Here is a 24891-nt window from a genome sequence, read left to right as displayed (position 1 = left end):
CCCTTCCTCTCCTCCACCCATTCTCTGCTACAGGAATGTGAGGAATGCTAAAATGCTGAAGGACTGTGGGCTTCATCGGCAGCCAAGTCTCTCTCTGTCCCTCACCTTGGACCACTTCCATACACACACACACAAACCGTTTCCCCATATATGCCCTCTATTGTTCATTTAATTGTGTCAGTCACTACCCTTCTCATAAATATTCTTAATGTTGTTACACCCTTCAGGCCATAAAGGGCAGTGGTATCTCCTGTTGTAAGCAGCTGAGTTTTCAGGCCCTGAGGTTACATTATAAACCAAAACTCCTGAAGGCTCCTGTCCTCAGACTTCTCCATTGTATTCTTAATGCACAGGCAATTAATAAACCCTGGGGCCTAATTACAAGGAAATATAGCATATAGGGCTACTTCCTAATAGTAAACAAAATGTATTCATAAAGACTCCTAGTAGACAAAAGTAGAGCCCAAAACTTTCTATCCTGGAGCTGCACCTCGACCTTGTTAGATCTATCTGTAGTGCCACTTGCCTATACTTCCATTAGAAGGTGGCCTTGTGGGTAACGCATCCATGTGACAAAAGTATGATGATGTTCAGCAGGCCATTAAATCTGTAGTTAAGCTACACTTGTCAGGAGGAACTGTCCAAATACGCTGACATTCAAGTACCACTGTTCTGCAAAGTGACGTGTGTCGTGTTTGGTACTCTGCGTGATTACAACCCTGCTTTATGCAACATTTCCACAACGCCATGCTAAAGCCAAACAGCTGTGAGAAAGCAGAGGTGTCCCAGGACGTAAGCGGAGAGGGACGATGTTAGACTGTGTAATGTTCAGTCTCTTCGCTGGTTTCAGCACATTGAGAAAGGTCACCACTTTTCATTTGCATTTCTGTAACCATGCAGTTATTAGAACGGTTTTGTATTTATATGTTACCTATCAAGTAATCCGTATTTACAGATTCTACATAGAAATGTAGAATCTTTAGCAAGGGAAGTGTTCTGATTTCCATTTGTAGTACGCTTGTAGTCCGAGTAATATTAACCAATCACGTATATCGTACGTGTATCGGCGTATGCAGGAAAAACAGTCCATGTGGAGAGCAAAAACAGGCGGTCATCTGACAATGATTTAGCTTCTTATTAATCTCTATAAACAGACATCTGCAGTAGGGCTGGGTTTAAAAAAAAAACGATTTTTCCGCTTCAAATCAATTCTCATTTGAATGACCCAATATCGATTAATAAATCCCGAGATTGATCTTTAAAAAAATACGTGTAAAAACGTGTCTGATCACTCACGTTTCTGAGCGCTTCCGAACGCAGCACGACTCAGCGCATCCCCCCGAAACACGGCAGTGAGGGGGACATGCCCGGACTTGTTTAATGCAGCTACTACGGAGACATCAGCGATCGCCGACGGACTCTTTTTATCGTGTGTGCGTCCAGGAATATGTAAGTTAGTTTTGCGCTGATGTTTATGTTAGACTCTGTAAGTGTATTTTCGGCATGTTGTTTTTCCCCATATCTCTTAGTCTCATGTGGCTTTGTTCTTCGCGCTATGAGATCTTGTGGCGAAATCTCAAGATGACCCCCAGTTCGTTTAATCAAAACCATGAGTCAGATGTACAGACTGAAAATCTGAACCCCATTTTGTCTATTTACCTTGTTACAGTCAGAAAGTTAGGGAATATCTGATAAAAATTAAACATGTTTTTAAAGTCATTATGAGAACTGTAATGATATTATTAAGTACTCATATCGGCAAGTACCCAAACAAAAGTACTTGTACTTGGCCTGAAAAAAAAGTGCTATCGGTGCATCCCTACTTGTTGACTGGGAACATTTTTAGTTAGGGGTAGAACTATTGCATGGATATATAAGAGTAGGACACACCTATACAGTGAAATGCAAACATATCCTAACTACTGCTTTCAACACTAAAAACAGGGCAAGATGTCAACAAACTATTTTCACTCTGATGGATCTCGAGTGAGTCTCTGGAGATCGTCAAGCGAAGACGATTAAGGTAATGGGCTCAAAACATGCAAAAGGAATGCGAGAGGAATGCACCAGCGCACACATTTCACACACTCCCCAAACCGAGCGTGGTCTGAAGGGCCAATACATTTGACCATGCGTCATCACTGCCTCACCGTAAACAAAAGAGCCCTGTCTGTCCATTTCTAAAAAACAATACACACCCACTCATTAGCACAGTGGGATGTTTATAACCCCTCATCACACGAAAACACACACAAAAATGGGGTTCACCATCATCAAAGCGGAGTCTTTTTATTAATGCATCTCTGTCAGTGTCTGTCCACCCCTGGCCTTTACACACTTCTTCCTCCTGTCGCACTTTACTTAGCTTCTTGCTTCAGTCTCTATTTTAAGGCGCCATTGTGAGGCTGCCCTTCAGGTGGGTGGAGTGTGAGTGTGTTATCAAAAGTTCCACTCGGATGCTGTAAATCAGTTACCTTCCTGCTGTCTGGCTGAGCAAAGGTCCGTCTCAGCCCACTGCTGATCACTCAGAAACGCACACAAATCTGTCACACCATAATTACAACGCAGACGGACACACGCAGAGTCATGCCGCCGGCTGAGATCAGTCGTACGTCATATAGTTTGACTGGAGGAAAGGAAAACAGAAGTGAGAGACGGTGAGAGAGAGAGAGATAAACTTTTGACACCCTCCAGACTTTGTGGACTTGATGAACCAATGACATCATGAGGACAGCATGACACCGCTTTACAACTATATATAGTTCAAGACAAATGTGATCTCTCCAAAGGAATCCTGCACTAAACACTCCAGAGAAAGGTGGAAGATGGTGTTAAACTGCATGCATACTGAACGCTGTCTGGCTTATTGTGACGCATGAACTGCTGACTAAAAGTTCCCAAACCCTGTGCGACAATTTTCTATTTATACTTGAAATGCTCACAACTAATACTGTATCTGGCCTACAGCAGTGAGACTCCTAGCTGGTACCAGTGACTATATAGATCTCCATCTGCTTTCATTATACAAAATTGATGCCAAAAAATCCCCCGTGACAGGCGCTGCCACCTTGCGATGGTGACATCATTTGGAGCCAGAGCTGTGCAGTGGAGATTGGCGGGTGGAGCCGCCACAGCCACTTCCGCTAACCAAAACACACACTTTAATTACCGAACAAAAACCTGCAAGACTCCGTCGGCGATCACTGATGTCTCCGTAGTAGATGCAGCAAACGAGTCCGGGCATGTCTCCCTCACTGCCGTGTTTCGGCTGAGTTGTGCTGCGTTCAGGAGCTCTCAGAAACGTGAGCGATCAGGCATGTTTTTACACATATTTTTAAAGATCAATCTTGGGATTTATTCATCGATATTGGGTAATTCAAATGAGAATCGATTCGAATCGGAGAAAAACAATTGTTTAAACCCAGCCCTAATTGTTTCCTCTCTCTGATCCTCCTCTACTCTGATAATAAGGAACAGATCGGCTGCAGGAGCCGGATTTGTCAACAGAGCTGTCAATCATCCTTTTTACATGCCAAGTAATTAAAACTAAACTCAACGAAAAATGAACACTTGGACATAAATCAGCATGATAAGAACTAACTATAAAAACCATGTTTGAGAAAATGTTTTTGCTGTGTATTTTGATTATATAGTTTGACTCATGTCCATCTGATAACATGAAGGAGGCGGGCTTTATGACCTGTACTGCAGCCAGTCAGCAGGGGCCAATAGAGATGATTGAGCATTTTCCGTTTTTGGCCCTAAATTGTGCAACAGTTTGCAACTAAGAATTAGACCTTTACCCCATATTGATTTCTTTAAGACTGGTCTCTTTTCTTTCTCTATCTTAATTGTCATCATAAGCCTGTCCACACAATGGCTTTTCTCTGTTGTTTGTGCAACACTTATTCTCTCAGCTATGGGTTAAAATGTGCTCTTAAAATAAACTGACCTGACCTGCCTTGACTTGTTCATTTAAGTCCTCTTGTGCAGTCTTTAAATAAGCACATACATCGACATGTAATATGCAAAACATAACCAGTTTCCAGCAGTGTTTGGATACGTGGGTGGGTGAGTGTCGGTATAATGTCAGCATGTGTACACCTCAGCATGTGTATAAGAAGCACATTTAACCATAGGGCTGTATGCATATTGGGATTTCTCAAGGCACTTTGTGTGCTCTTTATATAATGTGCGGGCGTCATCAGCAGCTGCAGATATGGAGCTGTGCATCATGTGCTATGTGATGATGATATTTTGCCCTCTCAGGTTACAGAGTGGAGGATGGAGTCCCGATAGCATCTAGGGCTGCTGTGGTTACCGCATCAAGCTACTGTATAGGCGAGGAGATGACAAACCACCACTGATGCCGTACCAGTTGCCACATTCTTTACTAAAGTGTCTGTATTAGAAACAATTAAAATATGTAGGTTGGAAGATCTGTTGTTTGTTTAAATGATTAGTTACCATGACCTCACCCATTGGTTTGTGCACTACCATGCAGCCCTCGAGTTCACGTTTTCCTTGTCGCCATTTTGTTTTTGTGGTTTTTAAATGTAAAGTATTTTTTATATTAAATCTGCGGTGACTGTGATATTGATTCAGATGCTAAAGTGTCGAGGTGAAAAGAGTGTTTAAACAAAAGTACTTGCTTAAAAAATAATTTACTTTTAAGGTCACTGTGTTAGCAACTTCTCAATCACAAGGTAGCCACACACTTCAGCATTGCCTTCCATCAAATATAGAGCTTTGTGGGCTTCTGTTTTAAAGCCTCAACTTTAGAATGGAGAATAATTGCTTGCTTAAAGGAGCAAATCGCCCCTGGAAAAAGCCACTGCCACTCAAAGCTGGTGTTCTCTGTAATCGATAGAAGCAATAATATTTGAAATTGGCGCCATAGTTGTACAAACAGCTCGTGGTTTCACCCATTCTACATTCCTACAACACCCAGCGTGCATTGCGCCCCTCCCTCTGAAAGGAACGACCCAGTGAGAGACGCTGGAGTGAAATACTACTGTTTTCCAGTCAAGGACATTGATCGCTGCATGCAATGGGTCAGAGTGATACAGAATCCGAAATACGACGTGAATATAGCGGTGGGTCGTCTAAAAAAAAAAGATCTTCGGGTCTGCAGTCTGCGATTTTGAACGAGACATGACATCGGAGGCGTCCTAGATTGAGAAAGTGTAGTTCTCAAACCAATGCTATATTCCTTCAATACCGTTATTTGCTGTGACGAGATTACTGACCTGAAATCAGTTCTTCTTCGCTGCTGAAATGAAGTATTTTCCTGTGGCAGCCATAACACAGAGATGGCGGCAGTACAGTGTAGCTTTCTGTGTTGGCTACTGTTTTAGAGCATGGAAGAGGAGCGGATTTAAAACAAGTTGGCTAAAAAAATAACAGTATCAGATCGCTGCACAGACTGGTGTACTCACTGATACCACATGCCACATTTAAAGTGGTATCAGAGGCCTTTTCCAATGGTATCTGTATCGGTACAGCTCCATTATTTTATCATATTACTGTGTAGACACACATCACCTCACACATTTTACATAGTAACCCCCCTCGCCTTTCTCTCCCTCTCTCGTGGTCTTCACTGTAACTTCTCTGACATTTCCCTCTCTGTTCATAACGTCTCCCTCTCCTGCTGTCTTCCCTGCATTCCTCGGCAGGTCCCGGCCTGCTGTGCAGCAAAGTGGAGAATTCCAGCAGGCCGCTCTCATCTCCCTGTCAGTCACTGTTCTCGCAACTTCTATCTATATCGTTTTATAAGAGGCACTAAGGCAGGCAAATATTGAACATCCACCTTCCTTCGTCAGCACTGCTAGTGGATGAGATTGAGTGGCTCAAATCATGCGAGCTACAGTAGCAGACAAATTATGAAAGCCAGCTAGCAGACACACGTGTACAGACTCCCTTTCATAGTACCCTTTGAGAGGAGGTTACACAAGCCTTTCACTGTAATGAAGGGTGATTACTCTAAAACTATAACAGCAGGAAGTGTGGATGAGTACGTGGAGAGAGAGAGAGCACAGCGGGAGAGATGGGAGATATAGAAAACACTGAGGATAAATGTGCACACACACAGGTTAAAACAGGTGTTTTAGTCCAAACAAAGACACTGACAACAGATCATACAATCCAGGAAGCAAACTGGGTCTCATATGAATGTGTTATTATAACAAAAACACTGAAAAGCACAGTTTTCTCTAATTCTACTGCTGTGGTTTTTTTCTTTTCAGTGCTACAGCAACATTTAGCCGTATTCAAAAACAGCAGGCAATCAGTGAGACACAAACTCAAAAGGTAGAGAACACACTTGTCAGGAGAAAATCAGCTGGTGAAGGACCATTGACACAATACAGTCAGAGCCTGACAATGCACACAAACACATTGCTGGTAATTGTTGTCCATATTAAACCTTCAACATCCACATTTTCCTATTTGTTTTCCATCTCCTCTCCTGTACTTGTACTTCTTGTATACACGAAACATTCAGCGTTACTATTATTTTAGTAGTGTTGTAGTCAAAATCACCTAAACAGATGACCAAGGCCAGAGTGTATGGACACAAAGACTGGACCAGGACTCCGGTCTCAGCAGATGGCCCATCACCAATGAGTCAGGAAGTTAAAAGGACGTTTGATTGATTGAATCTGAGGGATTGAGACTAAAAAGACCAAAACCGGACCAGTGTGAGAGCCACACTGCATATCACAAATGTTCCCTCAAACTACCCACAAGGCTACACTGCATTAGCCTTATTCCTCAATTTACCAAATGTTAACTATATTACAAAGCATGGCGTTGACAGTTATAAAATGGTAAATGGACCAAGCGCTTTTACATACACATTCACACACTCATTCATATAGCAATGACCTAAGTGCCAATTTACAGAACACAATCCACCGTTATGCCATCCAGATGAAGGTTTAGCTTTTTATGCATCTCTATAAACTTACATCTGCATGCAAGTGCGGGTAACAATCCACTCTTAGAGGTCGTATCTCAACTCCAACTCAGTTCTCAAGCTGCTAGCCGGACTGTTAACAATCCTATCTGACTGTAAACAATCGCTAACCGCTGGCTAAACAGGAAGGCCCGAAAAGTTGGCCGTCGCTCCAAGAGGCTATATTGGAGGCTCAGAGTAAAACTGCTGTCAAGTCTAAGACATCTGAAAAGTCCAGTCCTGACACAAGACCGATAACCAGTACATCCCCACTATGCAGTCTGCAATAGTACGACTGTGCACTCCAGCAATAAACACTCAAATGTTGACCTAAAGCTTTCACACACTGTTCGGCCAGTACTGTACGGATGCAAACAACCTTAAAAGTTCAAAGTCAGCATTTTCACTGTTTCATTTGAAATCCAACATGGTGTAGTCGATCCAAAACAATGAAAACTTATCACTTACAGACAGCATGATGCAATATTCCATTACAGCCTGATGTTTTCTTTCGATTTACTGGAATACTTTGAGTCTTTGACAGTGAATGCATCATTCTGTTCCAAGGAAATGCATTGCAGTTCTCGTTAAAGACACCAAACAAACTGCTGAATGAAAGGTAAGTCTGAGGCCTCTTTGCCCTTAGCTTTACATCATAATGTCACACTACTACAGTCGCAGGCCACTTTCTCTTTTCTCTGTTAATTCAGCCCCAAACACGCTGCATGTTCAGGTTACTCAGTCTGAAACCATAATGCGAATCAGAAGCCTTCAGAAAATTACATCACATTACAGTGCGGTTAAACTTAGTGAGGTCAATGCTACGGGACATGGACGTCGCCACAGTTGTAAAGTTGGCACAGTTATTTAGAATTCAGCGGTCATTTGTGCCCAGTTTCTCAGGAGAGGCCTGGGACTACAATAAATCTGGCTTGGAGTAAATAGCTGCATTGTTGGCTGATGTCGGTGGAGTGACGTCAGTTAGTCTTATCAGTGTTCTCTAACTTTACCTCAGGGAGGGGCCTGAAATCAGACCCCGCCCAAAGCCCGGCAGCTGGTATCATTGCCTGATAGAAGTAACATAGAGCTAAACCCCAGCCTAAGCTACACTCTTCTTCTACCCTTTCTTTTCATGCTGTGTGGCTCTCACATCCTCTCCCTGCAAACATTGATCCAAGTTTGCGCTGTTGTGAGAAATATGTGAGAAAATATTGATATGTTTTGGTATACTATATCAATTCACAGTTACTATGTTTTTGATTAATAGTTTGCAGGCAAAGATTTTACTCTATACTGATGTAGGCAAAAGTGAATTAATCAGCATGTATAAAAAGGAGTGCTATGATTACAGGGATCGGATCCTGGATCCCATCAGCTATAGTCTGATGACGATATTGCCTCTGGGACAACGGCGAACATGCCGGGTGTCTAGCCAGAGTTTAGCGATAAACGACTTTCAGTCAAGACCTCCATTTCCGTGTGCTGCATTGTTACAGAAAAATAAACTTTTTTCTTGTGATTAACTTTAATTAACGGGTCTTAAGTTTGCTGAAATGTCAACATCATGATGCAGCTGAGTAAAAAGTAAAAATGAAGCTTTGTCAGGTCTGTCTTTGCTCTCAACACGGACTGTTTTTCCTGGATACGCCGCAGCGTATGTCAGATACATGACTGGTCAATATTACTCTGACTACAAGCGTACTATAAATGGAAACCAGAACACACAGCCATCCCTACAATCCAAGTCCCTGCCTACAGATTCTACATTTCTATGTAGAATCTGTAAATAGAGATTACAGGGACAATGATAACAGATACAATTGTTTTGAATGCATGAAAAGAATAGTAAAAGGTAACAATATTTTTAACCCAGATTTGTTGATGCGTTCTTTATACAAAACCTTTCCTAAAATTGGATTTAATCACAGCCATGTTTACAGTATCACAATATCCATTGCCATACATTGAATCATAACCTCTGTTTGGCAATACATGTTGTGATGCCAGATTCTTGCCAATACACACGGTGAACTGCTGTAACTGTGGGTGAACTGCTGTAACTGTGGATATTAAGACTAGTTAACAGGCATGTCATCTCTCAGGTAATACGTCTTAAAAGAAAAGTTAACTGTCTGATTAAGTCACATAAAATATTCTGATTTCAGCCACAATCACTGTCCATTTACCCAACAATAAGAGTCCTGTCATGGTACTAAGTTATGTAAACTTATATCATATTGTGTAACGCAATTTCTTGGAAACTAAACTGAGAAACTGTTGAGAAATGATGGCACCCATGTAAACACAGCGCGCACACACACCTGTCAACACGGCTGCTGGTTACATCCTTCTCATGATGCCTGACATTATTATCACTGACGACCTCCACTGACACAGATTGAGCTCAAACTGAACTCAGATTCACAAATCCATTTAATCCATTACCTTGGGTTTGTTGTGAATGAAGAGCAGAGAGGCCACTTGAGGTGAGCTCAGCCTGAAGATGTGAGAGGACTGTCGCTTTCTGAACACAAACATACAGTCTAAAAGCTTCGTGGTCACAATTTCCAGGTAAGAAAAGCGGAATAGGATCCTTTTTGTTGAGTGAGAGGGGATGTCTGAGTAACGAGACATGCTGAAACATGATTCAAATTAGTACTTCTAAAAGGAACTTAACAGTCAGGTCAGCTTTTATTTGTCGAATAAAAAAATCTCCTTTTACGTCTTCCAGGCTCACATTAATGCCAATTGCAAGCTTGACTACAACATTTAAAGCTATTATGACTTGTTGGGACAGATGCTGTGCCCAAACTAAGTATGATTAATCCACAAGTGTTGATTCATAGAGGTTTTAATGAATCGGCTAAAGATCACCTACATTACAAGGATGACATAACTTAAGCTTGCATTTAGCCTCTGCCATCGTCTGTCTCTGAGAAAATAAAACCAAAAGGTTAATGTGGATATGTCAGAAAAGCTGACTAAATAAATTACTCTTTTCAAAGTTTCACATCCTCTTTGAATAAAAAAGACACAGCTGTCATTAGTGGCACATTTACTGAGAGTATTAGCTTGTTCCTTTTGACTTTTGGTCTTGGGCTCAGGGGGCCAATAAAGACGATCAACGGTATCTATTTCAGAATAAAGGTTAATGTCATCACAAATAACCACAAAAGAACAGAATGCAGACTCCATGACTGTTGCCAGGAGTTTGCCACATGAAAACCTCTTACAGAACACAGAATATGAAATAGCTGGGACTTGATTCGTCCAATAAAAAGCACAGCTAAGTGGAAATATAGAGGTAAGGACCTTTCATGCCTCAAGAGCTTAAAGTGCTTCTGTCAATTCAAGCACGTATCAATTACGCCTATCGAGTTGAGGTAGCCTATGTAACACTCTGGAACGCTAAATTCTATCGTATGGAGGGAGCACAGAGCTAACTCAGCCTACAAATGTAACAAGTTTGTTGTCGGCTCGTCTCGCAGGTGTAGTCAACACTCGACAGTCAATGTTAGAAGCCTAAATAAATCCACATGGTCTCCTGAAAAATTCGGCTGCGACACTGACCGGGAAACAACACTTGAGATACACAAAAGTGCAACTTAAAAACTCGTCGCGACCGCCTTTTAGGAAGAAACAGTTTAGTGAACGTTGCTTTGATTAAACAATACCACCAGATATTTTCTAAATAATGAGAGGTTCACTATTTTGCTTGTTGAATGTTAGTGATAGGTGAAAATGCTATGGATTAAAGAAGTTCTTATTATCTTCCAGGGAGCGTTATATTTTTAGGACAGCATAAGCAATGCGACATCAAATTGTCAGAATGATGAACGAAGTTTGGCGTGACGTCCTCACTCGTCAAGTGCAATGAACGTGGCTGAAATAAATCACATAAAAATGACAAATTTGAACTTACCTTTAGTCACTCTCCGGTGTGAGGTCGTTGAAGAAATTAACCGGCCGAACAAACAGTCGAAAGTTAATAATTCTGTTGTCTTCACGCCTGAGTAGTTTCACTTGCAGAAAAGTCAACGTGACACACGACCCACGGCGCCGCTTTCTACCTACGCAGCCCACAGTCCTCGCAGGTGGACAGGAGCGCAGTCTCGCTTCCTGTTTGTTTCAGAAGGTGAACCACAGCCGCTGCTTTTTCCCTACGCCAGCTCTCCATCCGCCACCGCTGTCAAGTCTGAGTCAGTCAAACAGGACCTCCGCTCGACATGTTCAAAATAAAAAGCCTACAATGAGGGTCAAGCTGCAACGATATGATTAAAGGGAGAATCCGCCCTTTAGTTGACTCACATAGTCTGGAATTTTTATTTTATTGTGTAGGGGATTTAGAGCATAACGATTTAAAGTGATAATGTCCTTAAATTACATTTTATTGCAGTTTGTACAATGTAACACACTATCAATGCCAGTATATATAATTCTAATATAATTTATTATAGTGCGTTTCTGCATAAAAAAGATGCAGAAGCAAATGTGATTTCAAAAGTGATGTGTCCAGCACCGCCCTGACTACGGCCAATTAGATGATATAGGTTTATCTGAGTGTAGGCTTTATAGCTGTGAATAAAATGTGCCAGTAAATTCACCAATGGATTATTTAAATCAAAACAAAACTTGAAAACGACACTAGCATATATCTGTAAATAAATAATAGATACATAATGCGTCAATAGTCTTTTGCAGTATAACAACATGGCAGCATGTCCATGTAAAATTGCACAATAAAATATCTCAACAATCAGAATTTATTTTATTAAAGTTTGGGGGAAAAAACAGAAAGAAATGGACTGAAACCATTCCTGCTGTTCCACGCTGACCGTATGAGGCTTTTATTGTGAAGGCCGGATCTCCTGTGTTCTGGTTACCATCTGTCTTTCAGCAGCTAATTGGTGCAGTTCTCCGGCTGAGGCATTGAGGGCAGCCGGCTTTCTTCTAACCACATACCACCGGCACATAACTTCTGAGCAGTGATTCACCCGGAAACGCAATATTTTTCAACCTCCTCCATATGAAATCCCGCAATAGGCAAGCACCACATTTGAATGCAGTCAGATTATACATGGGGTGGTAGTAGCTATTATTTTATTTTACCTTTAGCCACCATGATAAACCATGAAAATTAAATGTTGTGTAGGTCTAATACCCCTGGTATAATATTAATGAAATATGTAGACTACAACACTGCGAAAACCTGGAGTTGAAAATATGAACTTCGCTGCCCTCTGGTGGTCATATTGTGGTTGGTATACAAGTCAAAATTTAATGCGCTCATATTTCAGGATTGGATGCCCTTTCTTAAGTAAAGATTTTTTTTATTTTTTTAAAGCACAAGGTATTTTTTAACCATCAGTAATAGAATCAGATGAGTTTGCATTATTATGCACAAGAAATAAAATATATTTTTGATATTATTTATTAAAAAGTGTGTCTAAGTAGTAGACAACAAACAAGTTTGTTTAGTCCTCACTGTAAATGGAATGGTACATGTACTTATTCTCCATTACCATTACCTTTCTACAGAATTGGGTTGAAGTCAGAGTTGGAATCATCCTGAAAAAAGTTGTTTTTTTCCCAAAACCTTTTATGTATGCATATTGTATAATATCCAAGGTACACATTTCTTGGAATTGTACATTTCATTCTTGCTTTGTATTTTCAGACAGTTTCTGAATATTTTTCCACTCCCAAAATTTGTCACTAACGAAACAAAATAATATACAACAAAATTAAAGGGATTCTAATGAAATATTACCATTTTGTTTTCGTCTATCTTTTAAATATATTTTTTAAAATTGTATCCAAATTTTCCAAAAAAATGTATTATTTTATGACAAATAACATGTATGACAAATAACATGCCCACATACGAGTTGGTTATATTGTAAGATTATCCTGAAGCCCCGGGGAAAGGGCATCAGAGGAGGAGACAAATGTTGTGCGTGAGTGCATGACTGGTTTGTTTTTAACCAATGTTTGAGTGTTTTTTTAAAGGTTAAGTAGTTGTTGCAGTCTTTGATACATGCTGGTAATTTGTTCCAGGAGTGTGTATCTTGAACAGATACCACCATTTGGCTAAATTTTGTTCAATGCCTATTACAGTCTCCTCTAGTTTGTGCTCTGGTATTTATGGTATTGTTGTGTTTTTTCTGTATAAAATAATTTAATGGTGGGGGAGCAAGCCCATACAAGACAAACATCCATGAAATTTTGGAATATAATATTTGTTGAAATATTATATTTTTGATATTACAGTAATGGAAATGAAAAGGTTTCACAACCTTTGGGGCTTCTGACCACGTCATTAAAAAGCAAAGTTCTACTGTCTTCTTGAAGAGAAACTTGATGGGTTTTAATGTGCTCACTGCTGTGTGTGACCAGGCTGCAAAACAACTTTTTTTGTGAGAAAATATTGCATGCATATAAGCTTTTGCTGACTGCGAAGTCAGAAAAGGTCTTTTATGACGGAAATTTGCCAGGTTGAACTTATTAATATGAGACACTGGTACCATAGCAGCAGTTGGTATGACAGCAGCTTTTTACTATATCTCATCACAGAGAGACTGTACACCATTTTCTGAAATAAAAGCTCTGCCATGGTGACCAGACACGTTCACCTTAACAGCTCAACTTCTGATACTCCAAGTTTAAAATTTGACATTTTTATTTATTATTTTAAATTACTTTTTACTATCTGAGCCAGAATATTATGCATTTAAATACAACAGATGTCACTTTAATTTGAACAAACCTTTCATAATACATTTCATTAATGTATTTAGATTGAAATTAGGACAATAAAAGCAGTATCATCTGAGTGTATTTATTTATTGGAAAACAAATCCATTAGTTTTTAAAGTATTAAAATCACAGAGGTTAAAAATCTTTGTTTATCTTTTTTAAAATTACATCTCATCACAGTGAGACTTTACATAGAATGGTTTAAAGCTGTAGTAGGTAACATTATTAAAACTAACTTTTTGTCAGATTTGTTTACAACTGTCACTTTAAACATGCAGTAGTACATGAGAAAGATCATCTGTGAAAAAAATGATGTTCCTCTGGCTCCTCCTACTGCTCCTAAGGGCATTTGCAAGAACCCAATGCTCCCGAAACACAACAACCAATCAGAGCCGAGCAGTCTCTCAGCATGCACACACGGTCACGCTAAATTTCTTCAGTGTGCGCAGCGTCAGCTGGTTTGTGTCCACAATGGCTAAAAACACAACCACAGGGAACGAAAAACTGCCCATCCCTCCACTGCCGACTATACGGCTTACACTACAGGACCGTTAAACCGAAGGAGAAAAAAGAGGAAGAGGCAAGCTAAAAAGAAAGAGTTGGACCGAGACTGAAACGTAATGGGAGTAAAAATTAGAGCGACATTTCTGAGAGAGATCTACGGGACCTGAAATGATTATAAAGTGATGCTGAGTTAGGGCCCGATCAGACAGAACGCGTTTTAGCAGCTGGGGGCAGCTTTTTTGTCATTGTTTTATTGAGAGGGACGCTTTTTGCGCGCTACTTTTGCGTTGCAGAGCACCTTGCATTTTTTCGCTCTCGGTGCCTCGTGTTTTTGAGGAAACGCTCTGACCGCCTTGAGTTGAAAAACTTCAACTCAAAGCAGAAAAGCGGTGGTTGGTGGTAAGGTGGTTGCCTTAACAACAGTTAAAAAAAAAGGCGCAGTGAGCTGCTCTTTTTTTTAACCATAGGCTTCAACAAAAAAAGCAGTGCGGTGCGCCTCTGTCTGATCGGGCCCTTAGACATTTCTGCTTGACAGGTAATTACCCCAGATTAATTTCTGCTGTATTTGCTTTCAAAAAATGTCTCCACATTGCTAAGATGTCTGTGGTTACTGTGATGTTACGTTGGTGTTGCAGTTGGGCTAACATTAGCTTGAGGTTGCGGTCTTTCAAATTTTTAAGCAAAGTCCGCTCTCTTCTCCATCTTACCTACTGCAGCTTTAAGAAGAAATCAAAGTCAACACTCTGAACCTCAACATTATGCATTTAAATCAAACAGAAGTCACTTGTATGAGATCCTCAACCATTTTGTCTTCATGTCTGTTTGTTTGTACATTTTTAATTATTTTATAATCACCTGTTAATATACCTTTTTTTAAAAATACATGTTTAATGACGAAAGTTCTCAAAGTGAACGGTGTTTGTAACCTACAGACCAAAACCCAAATATATTCAGTTTATAAAGATAGGAAAAATAACGCCAGTGATTGAAACCATAAATCAGAACCTTTGACAGTGTCAGAGCAGAGCTTAAGTGTGAGATTTACATCTTTGAACCTGTGCGGCACATTTTAGAAAAAGATATGAACATATATTCAAACACAAATTATTTTTTCAGAAACAGATAGTTTTTTTTTTTTTTAAATTTATTTTACTGTGGGAGGAAACCGAAGCGCTCGGAGTAAACCCACACCACACAGGAGCACACGCAGGCTCACATGTACACCTGTGTGGCTTTGAAGGGACCTGAAGTCCTTCCTCACATCCAGATCAGAGTCTCTGTGCGACGAGCCAAAGTGAGGCTGGTCGCGCAGAGACTCTGATCTGGATGTGAGGAAGGACTTCAGGCCCCAGACGACCTTTTCCACAGCTGAGGTGTTGTCATAGCAGGAGCCAGTAGGCACACTACCAGACAACATGACAGCTGTGAAAAAAGTCTATCCCACCCAACCACCCGTAGACCACCGATGACTTGTCCTTTAGCCACGTTTGAAGCAGGCAGTTAGAGGCTTGAAGAGGGACTTGAAGAACCTCTTGATGGCACTGCTCTTCTTTGGTAAAAGGTGCTTTTTCAGAGTCTCGATGACGCAGTTGTTCACCGACTCATCCTTTGCCAGCACGCCCCAACAAATCTTCCCTTTATCAATCTTCTTTCGCAGGTCCTTGCCCACTGCCTTGCAGATCTTTTTCATTATTTTGGGAGCTAAATAAAAATCAACGTCAGAGCCCCTTATCTCTTTCAAGAGCATCTCCTTCAATGTCACTATGGTGGTTTTGTAATTATCAAGAGACTGAACAGTCGGTAGATCTTTCGTAACCTGCCTTACCAGCTCCGACACCATCAGTTCACAGAAGATGTCATCCAACTGTTGGGCTTGGGGGGGCATAACTTCATAAACAGCTTCATCAGCTGGCTCAGACAACAGGATTTTAAATTCAGACTCCAGGGGACTTGAAGCTGCTGGCCGAGTGACAATAGCTTGTTCAATCTGCCCCAGAGCCTTGCTCACAGGGTCCCTCCTTCTCTGGTGCTGTTGGGCTATGGGGGCCATAACTTCATAAACAGCTTCATCAGCTGGCTCAGACAACAGGATTTTAAATTCAGACTCCAGAGGACTTGAAGCTGCTGGCCGAGTGACAATAGCTTGTTCAATCTGCCCCAGAGCCTTGCTCACAGGGTCCCTCCTTCTCTGGTGCTGTTGGGCTATGGGGGCCATAACTTCATAAACAGCTTCATCAGCTGGCTCAGACAACAGGATTTTAAATTCAGACTCCAGAGGACTTGAAGCTGCTGGCCGAGTGACAATAGCTTGTTCAATCTGCCCCAGAGCCTTGCTCACAGGGTCCCTCCTTCTCTGGTGCTGTTGGGCAATGGGGGCCATAACTTCATAAACAGCTTCATCAGCTGGCTCAGACAACAGGATTTTAAATTCAGACTCCAGAGGACTTGAAGCTGCTGGCCGAGTGACAATAGCTTGTTCAATCTGCCCCAGAGCCTTGCTCACAGGGTCCCTCCTTCTCTGGTGCTGTTGGGCAATGGGGGCCATAACTTCATAAACAGCTTCATCAGCTGGCTCAGACAACAGGATTTTAAATTCAGACTCCAGGGGACTTGAAGCTGCTGGCCGAGTGACAATAGCTTGTTCAATCTGCCCCAGAGCCTTGCTCACAGGGTCCCTCCTTCTCTGGCGCTGTTGTGCCTGCTGATTTAGCCATTCCCACATCAGCTTCATAAAATGCTCCACTTCAGTGCGAATCTCAACATGAACTTTGACCTTTTTGTCTTTTCCAGGTTTCAGGTGATGGAGTAGTATACAACTCAGATGCTGAGCAAAATCTTCATTGTGGCCGCTGGAAATGTCTTCGGCAATTCTCTCGTACAGGCAGATCTCATCTGTACACATTGTTACATCCTGATCTTCTGCCTGCACAATCATGTCTTCCATCAGGCTGTCCACCCCATCTATTAACACCTTTGTTATTTTTTTGTCTTTACAGGGTTGGTCGCCGTGAAGCTTGCTCCTCAATTTTGTCATAATGCTCAGGATTGACTCCCGGGCAAATTTGTGCAAATACAGGGCCTTGATTTTACTTGCCACCCTTTCCCTGATTGATTGTTTGATTGGTTTAGGCTGTGATTTGATTTCCTGATCAGCAGTGCCAACCATCTCTTGCTCGTCGTTCGTTAAGATCTCAACAATCTCAACCGATGTCCGTTCTGTGTCCTGAGAAGATCTGGACTGAAGCAGGTCGATTTCTTCACCGTCAAAGCGAGCAACATTACACATCTGTTCCTCTAGGATCATCTTGACTGCTTTGACAGACGAGTGGAACTTGCTTGTAGCAGACTGAGCTCTGTTAATAACTTGTTCAATCTGCCCCGGAGCCTTGCTCACAGGGTCCCTCCTTCTCTGTAGCTGTTGTGCCTTTAGCCATCCCAGCATATGCTCCATAAAATGGTCAAAGCCAACATTACTCGTCTGCTCGCTTGTAACAGACTGAGTGACGGGGGTCTGAGGTGTTTCATCTTCCTCCCCCTCCTGCTCAGTGCACTGTCCTAATGTTGAGGTAGATTCATGTTGCTGAGCATTGTTTTTAACCCAGCAACCTGACATTTTTAACACACAGCTCTTAAGGATTTGCCCGACATTTTTAACTAATTTGCAGAGTCTAATGGGGAAAGGCTTGCCTCCCTCGTTCTTCTTTGTGCTGTTTCCACCACTTTGGGAAAGCTCCTTGTTTACTTTCTCCATTATTTCTGTGACCATGAGTTCTGTCACGTCCTCTGCCACGGGGCAGCAGATGTTACCTTTTACACCCACCACCTCAGCCATAGTCTGTGCAATGGTGTCACCCATGTCACCCAAACACTCTTGGACCTGCCTTTCAGATAGACCCAAGCTCTTCTGTGATCCTTTGGATCCAGAAGAGATTTTGGATGATTTGGATGGCACGTCACTCTCCTCCGTTAACTCTCCTTTGAATATCTCACACATGAGATATTTAGACATAACGTCAATTATATCTAAACACATGTCCATTAAGATATTTTCAGTTTCTTTGTCCACAGACCCTGCCTCCAGATTGTCCCATTGTACCGCTGACAGTTGGTCCAAAAACATGCGGACAATTGGACGAATTCTCTCCATTGTGGCTAGTATATAGCTTTGATCCATGTTGTTCATTGTTCTTGTGGTATTCATTGTTCCGGTTGTTTTTTGTCGCTGTGTTTCTCGTTGGGAAGCTGAAAATGTTAAATGTTTTGAAATGCCTGACATACAGTTAAGTCAATGTGTGTAAACTCGGTCCTGTTGATAAAACCCGAGTCAAATTTTTGGGTCCTATTCATAACCTTTGCTTGGATGTCTGGCTTTGATCATTCTGGCTTTCATCCTATGATGTCATGATCCTCTATGATGTCATGACATTCCAGAACATTGAAGACCTGCTTGTGGAACCTGAGACCATATGACTATGACATCACAGTCATTTGGTGACTGTGACATCACTGTGACATCACGGTCATTTGGTGACTGTGACATCACTGTGACATCACGGTCATTTGGTGGCTGTGACATCACAGTACATGTATTTACATTACCATGGATTTATTGTCATGTTAAAATGCATTTCATTTACTTGTAGACACTTTAAATACACACTTTCAAATACAGTTCATGCAATGTTATTTATGTAAAGGTAAATGTTTCTACTTTGAATCCATTTTTTTCTTTGTAAATAGCATAAAGTTGATCAAACTGATTTCAAAGTTAAGGATTCATTAGTTTAATCTACAATGAACCAAATAACATCGTTACAGCAACAGAAATCTACCACCGTGCTACAGGTAAGTTACTCTTTCTTTCTCCTTGATGAAGCAGCGTTTCTGAGCTCAGGAGACACAAACTGTTTCGTCTACATTTTACTGCAAAGAGAGAATCTATGTGTCTAACAGACAGGCGTACAATACAGCAATGTAGCTGATAACCTGTTATCCTTAAGCAAAGAAACTTCTACTTCATTCTTTATTTCTCTCATTTCTTTCCAGATTTCGGACAGAAAAAAAATGTATGTTTCTTGTATGAAATCTATGGTGGACTACTCCCAGAAAAATACATGTTCATGGAGGAGCTGTGGGAAGGTACCTTTGGAAGCGTGGTGAAATGTTACGACACGGACACCGAAAAAAATGTGGCTGTATAGATCCCCACATCAATGCAGGAGGTAAGATAGTCAGAGTTCAGCAGGTGCCTTGTTTTTTGTCAGTTATATTTGGTGTGATTGAGTATAACATAAATGGGTATTGCTGTTAACATATGGAGCTATCTGTACTTAGCTTAAAGCAACATAATATGCAGTCCACCAAAAACAAAGCCGTAAATGTCATCAATTCAAGCAGCAAAAAAGACCCATATTTAGGACGTTTAAGGACGTTTGCCTCTAGTGGCTGTAGATTTTAGAGGGAGAAACTTTGTAAGGAGGCGTCTGGGTCGTGGGAACTCGAGACTTTGAACCATAGTTTGTACCATATTTGTGTCCAATATTTTCCCGATACAGAACTTAAGTTACATAACTTCTTTGCTCATTTTAACCCAAACCACAGTGTTTTCTCACATCTGCCTATGATAATGATAATAGTGCAGACGGACAAAATATTTATGTATTTTTTTGTTGGTCAGCACAAATTCCAAACTGATGCTTTTCAGTTTGATGTATATTTTTAGTATCATTTAAGCCAAAACCCTGATCTTTTCCTCATCTTGACCAAACAAAAAACACTCTGTTTGGTTTGGTTTAGATACCAAAACTACTTGGCTATTCATCCTCTTTCTTCCACTTATCCGTGGGATGGGTCACGGTCACAGCGGGCTCAGAGTTAGCCCAGACGTTCCTTTCGCAAGCAACGTTTCTCTGCTCCTCCTTGGGATCCCCATTCCTGATGAGATGTGTAGTTCCAGCAGTGAGCTCTTGATCTACCCTAAAATCATTGCCGAGTTGCACTCATCTTTCGACCACTAACCAAAACTTGTGAGCATAAGTGAGGACGGTAGCATAGATCGACTGGTAAATTGAAAGCGTTGCCGGGCTATCTCCCTCTTCACCACGCTGGTTCGGCACAAAGCCCACATTACTACTGACACCGCAACAACCCATCTGTCCATCTCACGATCCATTTTACTTCTCACTATTGAATAAGAGCCTGAGATACTTAAAGTCCTTTACTTAGGATGTTACTTAATCCCCACCCAGAGGAAGTAGTCCACCATTTCAGTCAGAGAACCATGGTGTCAGACTTGGAGATGCTGACTCTGATGTGGTTTAAGTTAACATTCGGGACTTTGAGGAGACTTTAGAAGCAGGGAGTCAGGACAAGTGACGGACATGATGTAACTTACATTAGTTAAAATAATTTAACTTTGACTTTTGGTCTCACATTGGACTAAAGCTGGTCTCTGGTTTCCATGTTGACAGTCCTCGACCCGACATTTCTGAGAGAGATCTACGGGACCTGAAATGATTATAAAGTGATGCTGAGTTAGGGCCCGATCAGACAGAACGCGTTTTAGCAGCTGGGGGCAGCTTTTTTGTCATTGTTTTATTGAGAGGGACGCTTTTTGCGCGCTACTTTTGCGTTGCAGAGCACCTTGCATTTTTTCGCTCTCGGTGCCTCGTGTTTTTGAGGAAACGCTCTGACCGCCTTGAGTTGAAAAACTTCAACTCAAAGCAGAAAAGCGGTGGTTGGTGGTAAGGTGGTTGCCTTAACAACAGTTAAAAAAAAAGGCGCAGTGAGCTGCTCTTTTTTTTAACCATAGGCTTCAACAAAAAAAGCAGTGCGGTGCGCCTCTGTCTGATCGGGCCCTTAGACATTTCTGCTTGACAGGTAATTACCCCAGATTAATTTCTGCTGTATTTGCTTTCAAAAAATGTCTCCACATTGCTAAGATGTCTGTGGTTACTGTGATGTTACGTTGGTGTTGCAGTTGGGCTAACATTAGCTTGAGGTTGCGGTCTTTCAAATTTTTAAGCAAAGTCCGCTCTCTTCTCCATCTTACCTACTGCAGCTTTAAGAAGAAATCAAAGTCAACACTCTGAACCTCAACATTATGCATTTAAATCAAACAGAAGTCACTTGTATGAGATCCTCAACCATTTTGTCTTCATGTCTGTTTGTTTGTACATTTTTAATTATTTTATAATCACCTGTTAATATACCTTTTTTTAAAAATACATGTTTAATGACGAAAGTTCTCAAAGTGAACGGTGTTTGTAACCTACAGACCAAAACCCAAATATATTCAGTTTATAAAGATAGGAAAAATAACGCCAGTGATTGAAACCATAAATCAGAACCTTTGACAGTGTCAGAGCAGAGCTTAAGTGTGAGATTTACATCTTTGAACCTGTGCGGCACATTTTAGAAAAAGATATGAACATATATTCAAACACAAATTATTTTTTCAGAAACAGATAGTTTTTTTTTTTTTTAAATTTATTTTACTGTGGGAGGAAACCGAAGCGCTCGGAGTAAACCCACACCACACAGGAGCACACGCAGGCTCACATGTACACCTGTGTGGCTTTGAAGGGACCTGAAGTCCTTCCTCACATCCAGATCAGAGTCTCTGTGCGACGAGCCAAAGTGAGGCTGGTCGCGCAGAGACTCTGATCTGGATGTGAGGAAGGACTTCAGGCCCCAGACGACCTTTTCCACAGCTGAGGTGTTGTCATAGCAGGAGCCAGTAGGCACACTACCAGACAACATGACAGCTGTGAAAAAAGTCTATCCCACCCAACCACCCGTAGACCACCGATGACTTGTCCTTTAGCCACGTTTGAAGCAGGCAGTCAGAGGCTTGAAGAGGGACTTGAAGAACCTCTTGATGGCACTGCTCTTCTTTGGTAAAAGGTGCTTTTTCAGAGTCTCGATGACGCAGTTGTTCACCGACTCATCCTTTGCCAGCACGCCCCAACAAATCTTCCCTTTATCAATCTTCTTTCGCAGGTCCTTGCCCACTGCCTTGCAGATCTTTTTCATTATTTTGGGAGCTAAATAAAAATCAACGTCAGAGCCCCTTATCTCTTTCAAGAGCATCTCCTTCAATGTCACTATGGTGGTTTTGTAATTATCAAGAGACTGAACAGTCGGTAGATCTTTCGTAACCTGCCTTACCAGCTCCGACACCATCAGTTCACAGAAGATGTCATCCAACTGTTGGGCTTGGGGGGGCATAACTTCATAAACAGCTTCATCAGCTGGCTCAGACAACAGGATTTTAAATTCAGACTCCAGGGGACTTGAAGCTGCTGGCCGAGTGACAATAGCTTGTTCAATCTGCCCCAGAGCCTTGCTCACAGGGTCCCTCCTTCTCTGGTGCTGTTGGGCTATGGGGGCCATAACTTCATAAACAGCTTCATCAGCTGGCTCAGACAACAGGATTTTAAATTCAGACTCCAGAGGACTTGAAGCTGCTGGCCGAGTGACAATAGCTTGTTCAATCTGCCCCAGAGCCTTGCTCACAGGGTCCCTCCTTCTCTGGTGCTGTTGGGCTATGGGGGCCATAACTTCATAAACAGCTTCATCAGCTGGCTCAGACAACAGGATTTTAAATTCAGACTCCAGAGGACTTGAAGCTGCTGGCCGAGTGACAATAGCTTGTTCAATCTGCCCCAGAGCCTTGCTCACAGGGTCCCTCCTTCTCTGGTGCTGTTGGGCTATGGGGGCCATAACTTCATAAACAGCTTCATCAGCTGGCTCAGACAACAGGATTTTAAATTCAGACTCCAGAGGACTTGAAGCTGCTGGCCGAGTGACAATAGCTTGTTCAATCTGCCCCAGAGCCTTGCTCACAGGGTCCCTCCTTCTCTGGTGCTGTTGGGCAATGGGGGCCATAACTTCATAAACAGCTTCATCAGCTGGCTCAGACAACAGGATTTTAAATTCAGACTCCAGGGGACTTGAAGCTGCTGGCCGAGTGACAATAGCTTGTTCAATCTGCCCCAGAGCCTTGCTCACAGGGTCCCTCCTTCTCTGGTGCTGTTGTGCCTGCTGATTTAGCCATTCCCACATCAGCTTCATAAAATGCTCCACTTCAGTGCGAATCTCAACATGAACTTTGACCTTTTTGTCTTTTCCAGGTTTCAGGTGATGGAGTAGTATACAACTCAGATGCTGAGCAAAATCTTCATTGTGGCCGCTGGAAATGTCTTCGGCAATTCTCTCGTACAGGCAGATCTCATCTGTACACATTGTTACATCCTGATCTTCTGCCTGCACAATCATGTCTTCCATCAGGCTGTCCACCCCATCTATTAACACCTTTGTTATTTTTTTGTCTTTACAGGGTTGGTCGCCGTGAAGCTTGCTCCTCAATTTTGTCATAATGCTCAGGATTGACTCCCGGGCAAATTTGTGCAAATACAGGGCCTTGATTTTACTTGCCACCCTTTCCCTGATTGATTGTTTGATTGGTTTAGGCTGTGATTTGATTTCCTGATCAGCAGTGCCAACCATCTCTTGCTCGTCGTTCGTTAAGATCTCAACAATCTCAACCGATGTCCGTTCTGTGTCCTGAGAAGATCTGGACTGAAGCAGGTCGATTTCTTCACCGTCAAAGCGAGCAACATTACACATCTGTTCCTCTAGGATCATCTTGACTGCTTTGACAGACGAGTGGAACTTGCTTGTAGCAGACTGAGCTCTGTTAATAACTTGTTCAATCTGCCCCGGAGCCTTGCTCACAGGGTCCCTCCTTCTCTGTAGCTGTTGTGCCTTTAGCCATCCCAGCATATGCTCCATAAAATGGTCAAAGCCAACATTACTCGTCTGCTCGCTTGTAACAGACTGAGTGACGGGGGTCTGAGGTGTTTCATCTTCCTCCCCCTCCTGCTCAGTGCACTGTCCTAATGTTGAGGTAGATTCATGTTGCTGAGCATTGTTTTTAACCCAGCAACCTGACATTTTTAACACACAGCTCTTAAGGATTTGCCCGACATTTTTAACTAATTTGCAGAGTCTAATGGGGAAAGGCTTGCCTCCCTCGTTCTTCTTTGTGCTGTTTCCACCACTTTGGGAAAGCTCCTTGTTTACTTTCTCCATTATTTCTGTGACCATGAGTTCTGTCACGTCCTCTGCCACGGGGCAGCAGATGTTACCTTTTACACCCACCACCTCAGCCATAGTCTGTGCAATGGTGTCACCCATGTCACCCAAACACTCTTGGACCTGCCTTTCAGATAGACCCAAGCTCTTCTGTGATCCTTTGGATCCAGAAGAGATTTTGGATGATTTGGATGGCACGTCACTCTCCTCCGTTAACTCTCCTTTGAATATCTCACACATGAGATATTTAGACATAACGTCAATTATATCTAAACACATGTCCATTAAGATATTTTCAGTTTCTTTGTCCACAGACCCTGCCTCCAGATTGTCCCATTGTACCGCTGACAGTTGGTCCAAAAACATGCGGACAATTGGACGAATTCTCTCCATTGTGGCTAGTATATAGCTTTGATCCATGTTGTTCATTGTTCTTGTGGTATTCATTGTTCCGGTTGTTTTTTGTCGCTGTGTTTCTCGTTGGGAAGCTGAAAATGTTAAATGTTTTGAAATGCCTGACATACAGTTAAGTCAATGTGTGTAAACTCGGTCCTGTTGATAAAACCTGAGTCAAA

At 41.9% G+C, this 24891-nt stretch overlaps 1 protein-coding gene across 1 annotated transcript in view; it reads right to left on the bottom strand.

The window, feature by feature from the left end:
* pik3cb (phosphatidylinositol-4,5-bisphosphate 3-kinase, catalytic subunit beta) overlaps positions 1 to 11077 on the bottom strand; it is a 75687-nt gene extending 64610 nt beyond the window's left edge. Inside the window, exon 1 of the mRNA XM_069676561.1 lies at positions 10881 to 11077. The gene's annotated coding sequence lies outside the window, so the exon portion shown is untranslated. The remainder of the gene's footprint in view (positions 1 to 10880) is intronic.
* Between the last annotated feature and the right edge of the window lie 13814 nt (positions 11078 to 24891).

This window comes from Semicossyphus pulcher, unplaced genomic scaffold, assembly GCF_022749685.1.
Source record: "Semicossyphus pulcher isolate SPU_LCO1_2020_fin unplaced genomic scaffold, fSemPul1.0.p SCAF_26, whole genome shotgun sequence".
Taxonomy (NCBI): domain Eukaryota; kingdom Metazoa; phylum Chordata; class Actinopteri; order Labriformes; family Labridae; genus Semicossyphus; species Semicossyphus pulcher.
The sequence above is the reverse complement of the archived record's forward strand: the minus strand, read 5'-3'. Positions and strand labels throughout refer to the sequence as shown.